The following is a 5455-nucleotide window of genomic DNA, read 5'->3' as shown; positions in this document are numbered from 1 at the left end:
AATTTTTTTAAATAAACATTTTTAAATTTTGAAAAAGCTTCAGTTGCCTCTCAAATTGGGGCAAAAAAAAATTTTTTAAATTTTTCATGGATGGGGACAAGGACCCTGGCCATGTTAGAGTTTATACAGTAAACTTGAAACCATAGTTTAATTTAAAATTTAGTTAATATAAATTTTTATAGACTAGCGGTCTTACAGTATCAAGACAATCTTTCAAGTGCGGTCGGTCCAATTTGCAAGCGTTTCAGTTTGTGCAAAAGCAAGTCCTTATGAAGTCAGCCCTGCGTCTGTAGGTTAGTGGGCAGGTCATTAAACAGTTTTTGGGTACATCTCTCAAGCCCAGAATTAGGTTTAGCTCTATTGCTCTACTAGGGCATACCAAGTGTATTTGATGCATCTAATAGAAACTTCAAACCCAAAGCCTTCCCTGAACAAGAATACTTCACTTGGGACCATATAATTTGCTTCTGGAGAAGCAGAAGAGACCTAGCCTGCCTCCTTTTAGGTGGCTGTATATATGTTTCCGATCAATGACTTGGTTTGTTCCCTGGTAAAAGTAGAACCTAAAGGGTACCAATATCAGGCCGGGGGTAAAGCAGCCAGCGGTAGGCACTTTTGGGGTCCATCCAATGCTGCTATCATGCCAGAGCAAGGTTGCCTGAAAGAGCAACCATTACTCTTGCTAGCATGATAGTCTGGCACTGCCTATTAGTTGCCCAATTACTTTAGCATTCAGTAACAGACTCCTTGCAAGTTATGTAGGCATATACTCTACCTGGTTTGTTGTAGAGCCAGTGAGCCACAAAGCATCCCGAAGTGCTGTGCCAGGGCCTGTAGTAGAGTCAATTAGCTTCAGATAACTCCTCTCTCTGCTTGGCCCAAAACCCAGCTTTGTGGTCCTTCTTCCACATCTTTACATAGAACTTGGAATTGCTTTGGTAGCGGGGGGGAAGAGCCGTGTTATACAAGGCCTGCTTGGTAAAATGCAGGCACCATTTTATTTTAGTCTATACATACCTGAAGATAAAGCCAACAAAGTCATCATCACTGGTGTCCTCTATGAAGAAGGTCCCTTCAAAGTCGACATCCACAAGAGTATGGTCCACCTGCAATTTTGTTTGGGGTTATTTGTGGCTCTTCAAGCAGAGACCTATCCTAAAGACTACAGCCTTTCCAACATACATACCCACTGCTATAGCTGGGTCCGAGTTCAATGTCTGGTGAATTTCTGCACCATTGTCGTAGACAACCCATACTGGAGGAGTAAAACGCCGTTTGTGGGTCTGTGCCACCATTTGGATTTTCCCTAAAAATTTAAAGACATGATTCAAGTGGCTGGTCTAAAAGATCTACTTTTGGGCCCTGTAGGGAGCACAAGCCCTTTGATACACTTAGGGGCCAAACTTCTCACCTGAATCGGTGGCATGCGCTTTGGGTTGGCAATGCGTTATCATCCGGTCTACAATTTTTGTCACCATCAAAGTCGAGGTGCAAACGTCGCCACGGCCATTCCCGTCGGGATCCCTTTTGGTCCGAAATTTGGGGTTAGCAAGCAGTTGTCAGTCGTATCATCAATACCATCGTTTGTCACTGTCTGAATCACAAGGCATCACCTAAACCCTCACCATCTACGTCCTGCTGGTCACCATTGGCTACATTTGGACAAATTTTCCACACTGTTTCCCCCCACCATCACTGCAAGAGGCTAGCATCAGTATGTGGATTTAGGGAGACTGCAGATTTAAAAACAAATATTTGCCCTTTGCAATTAAACAAAGTCCATTAATCCATGCCTGTCAGAGTCGATGTATCATCAAAATGCATCCCTAGTAGATCTTCATCTGCATCTTCTTTTCCCAGGATTGGTATGCTGGGGCAATTGTCACACAAGTCTCCAAAGCCATCTCCATCACCATCAGCTTGGTTGCCATTTGCAGTCTTTGGACAGTTGTCAGCAGTATTTAGCAAGCCTGAGAGGAGAAGAGATTGAAATGCCATCTCGTTTCGTCAAGAGAGTAAAGGGAGAGATTGGATGCCATCAGATACAAGTTACAAGCATACCATCATTGTCAATATCATCGTCGCATTTGTCGCCTGCACCATCCCCATCAACATCATTCTGGCTGGGGTTGGAGACTACAGGGCAGTTGTCACATACATCTCCATGTGTATCCGAGTCTCCATCTTGTTGCCCAGGGTTGGCTATTAGTGGACAGTTATCCTGGAATTAAAGTGCAAGTTTAAATATTTAAGGGGGACCCCATGTTAGCATGCAAGATACCAGCATTTCTTTTCCATACCGAAGTATCAAGAAGTCCATCTCCATCAGCATCAGTATCACAAGCATCACCAATCCCGTCACCATCGGCATCCTCTTGCCCAGAATTTGGTCGGTTGACACAGTTATCCTTACGGCAGTATTTGCTCGAACAGCTCAGTTCAGTGTCTGGGAAGCCATCAAGGTCAGAGTCTTGAGCACAGTCTTGACCTTGACCAGCAAAGCCAACAGGACACTGGAAAGTAGTAAGCACATATTATTTTTATTTCTGCAGAATTCTTCAGGAACCTAAAAATTCTAGTAGAGTTGGAGCTCAGAACTAGGCACCTACCTGGAGGAGTGTGCACACTTGTCCATCACCAGTATAGCCAGCAAGGCAAGAGCAGGTTCTGCTACCAGCAGTATTTGTGCACTGAGCATTAGCATGGCACCCACCATTAGCCACCAGACACTCATCCACATCTGTAGGGAGATGCAGCCATTTTACAAAGTGCTTAATCAGAAAGCTTTCAGTACTTGAATAGCAAGTGCATTTAGGAATATGCAGTCACTAGGACACTTGCCTGTGCAAGCTAGGCCATTCCCAGTGAACCCTGATGTGCAGGTGCAGTCACGGCTGCCTGGAGTATTGCTACACAGGGCATTTGCATCACAAGCCACCGTTGGCAACCAAGCACTCGTCCACATCTGCAAGAGTAGAAATAAAGTGTAATTTGTAAATGGCAAATGGCGTTGTCAGTTATGAATGTCATTTCAGTTGTAGGAGGAGTTCAGTGCAAAACTGATTCTTAGCAAGTAGTCATGGTGGTTAACAATTTCTCTAGCTAGTTGAAATTAAAGTTTGGTATCTAGTCAAGGCAAGCATGTTTATCAACAAGCAAATTAAACTATGCAAACCTAACCGATTTGGCATCCCATTTATCCATAGGTTTACTTACCAGTACATTGAAGTCCATCACCGGTGTAACCAGGATGACAGGTGCAAGTTCTGCCACCAACATCATTTGTACAGTCTGCATTTGCATGGCACCCTCCATTAGCTACCAGACACTCGTCCACGTCTGTAGGGTATTGCAGCAACAGGTTTTAAGTGCTGTACCAGAGCCTAGGAAAGGTGTGCAAGCAAAAGTCCCAATAGCTGTAAATCATTGCCAAATGTACTTGCCTGTGCAAACTAGGCCATTCCCAGTGAACCCTGATGTGCAGGTGCAGTCACGGCTGCCTGGAGTATTGCTACACAGGGCATTTGCATCACAACCACCGTTGGCAACCAAACACTCGTCCACATCTGCAAGAAAGAGGGTCAGACAAGATACCTGCAAGCCATGGTTTTTACTATAAAAATAGAAATGCTACCAACCAGAGCAAGTAACACCATTCCCAGAGAACCCTGGGAGACATGTGCAGGTTCTTGAACCATCCGTGTTCTGACACCCTGCATTTGCATCACAGCCTCCATTGTTAACAAGGCACTCATCGATATCTGTAGAAGCAGATGCGTTAACCAAGAATATTAACCCTTGCACACCTCGGCCAACATCAACATTTGTTATACTGACCAGAGCAAGTAAAGCCATCCCCAGTGTAACCTGATGCACAAGTACAGTCTCGGCTGCCTGCAGTATTGCTACACAAGGCATTTGTACCACAGCCACCGTTGGCAACCAAGCATTCATCGATATCTGATGATGAACAAGCAATTAGCCAACTTGAATACAAATTATTGCAATAATTTAGAATTTGCTTCTGCAAGCATGCTCACCTTGGCAGGCAAAGCCATCACCAGTGTACCCTGCTAAACACTCGCACCGGTAACTGCCGTCAGTATTCGTGCAGCTAGCCATTGCAGAACAGCCGCCGTTGGCCACGGCACATTCATCAACATCTGGAAATATGCAATTTTAGTAGGGAGTAACCTTAGGGGTGTGTGGGAGCCATAAAATGGGACATGCTATAGACAAATGCACACTTCCTTACCTGTACATGAATATCCATCACCACTGTAACCTGCCTTGCAAGTGCAACTCACACCGCCATTAATAGTTGCACAATCTGCATTACCATGGCAACCACCGTTATTTGCCAGGCATGGGTCTGAAATTTAGAATTGTATTAGGTTTAATATACAAATTAAAAATAATTTATTGCTAGTGCAGCATTCTGCTCCGACCAAGTCGAGGTCATGGCTAAAATTTGTCCATGCTCACATACTCAGTCAAAGACCATTTCAATTTACACTATGTTAGGTTTAAACCAGAATCTGTCATAAACCCGTAGTTGTCAGAACACTCCCTGGGGGATGCTACAGCGGGTGAAGTAGTCATGCAGAGCCATTTCATGGTCCTCCACACATGCTCCCCCATCACCAGCATCATCAGCTTTCCACACATAACCATGGGGGCACTGGTAGCGGGCACGCTTCATTAGGCCACCAATAATCAGGCATTCATAGTAGCTGCGGCGGTCGAGGGGATCTGGGAACCTGCCTTCCTCATAGCACACCATTGTCCGTGAGCAAGGATCTTCACAAGATCCTGTTACCTCGTTGAACAGCGTTCCACTGGGGCACATGAACAGTCTCTGCAGCCACCCATGTTGAAGCGAGATGCAAGAGTAATATTCAGTGCAGTCTTCGAGCTTTGCAAAGACACCAGGCCGTTCACAAGCTGGAAGGCTGGCTTGGTTGCGACACTGATTAAGGGTCTCGTCAAACACCATACCATCAGGGCACACGTGATCCTCAGGGATGGATCCAGTGGAGGAGCAGCTAAAGAACTTCTGTGGGTCATAGAGATCACGGACAAACGTGTCTCCACTCTGGCAGGTACATATAGCTGGAAGCCCTGGGTAGCATACTGCACCTCCATAGGTAGTCTTAATACTGCAGGATCTTGCGCTGGTGCACTGGCGGACAAAGGCCTGCCCTTTTACACACATGACCATGGTCCTGCAGTCAGCACACACGAAGCCATCAGGCTGACCTTCACACAAGTAAGAGTACTTGGGATATGCTGTAGTAACACTGCGCTCACTTCGGGAGCGACACTGAAATTAAAGAATTTAAGCATTAGATCCACATGTTGTAGTTATGCGATGTACTAGGTCCAGTGCTGGGATACCTACTTGCATTTCACCGTTGCACGTCCTGGAGGTGGTATTGTAGACAAATCCATTACA

General features: G+C 45.4%; 1 pseudogene; it reads right to left on the bottom strand.

Moving 5' to 3' along the window:
- Window positions 1-368: 368 nt before the first annotated feature.
- LOC119583236 overlaps window positions 369-5455 on the bottom strand; it is a 6419-nt pseudogene continuing 1332 nt past the window's right edge.

This window comes from Penaeus monodon, chromosome 17 (assembly GCF_015228065.2).
Source record: "Penaeus monodon isolate SGIC_2016 chromosome 17, NSTDA_Pmon_1, whole genome shotgun sequence".
In the NCBI taxonomy this organism is placed as follows: domain Eukaryota; kingdom Metazoa; phylum Arthropoda; class Malacostraca; order Decapoda; family Penaeidae; genus Penaeus; species Penaeus monodon.
The sequence above is the reverse complement of the archived record's forward strand: the minus strand, read 5'-3'. Positions and strand labels throughout refer to the sequence as shown.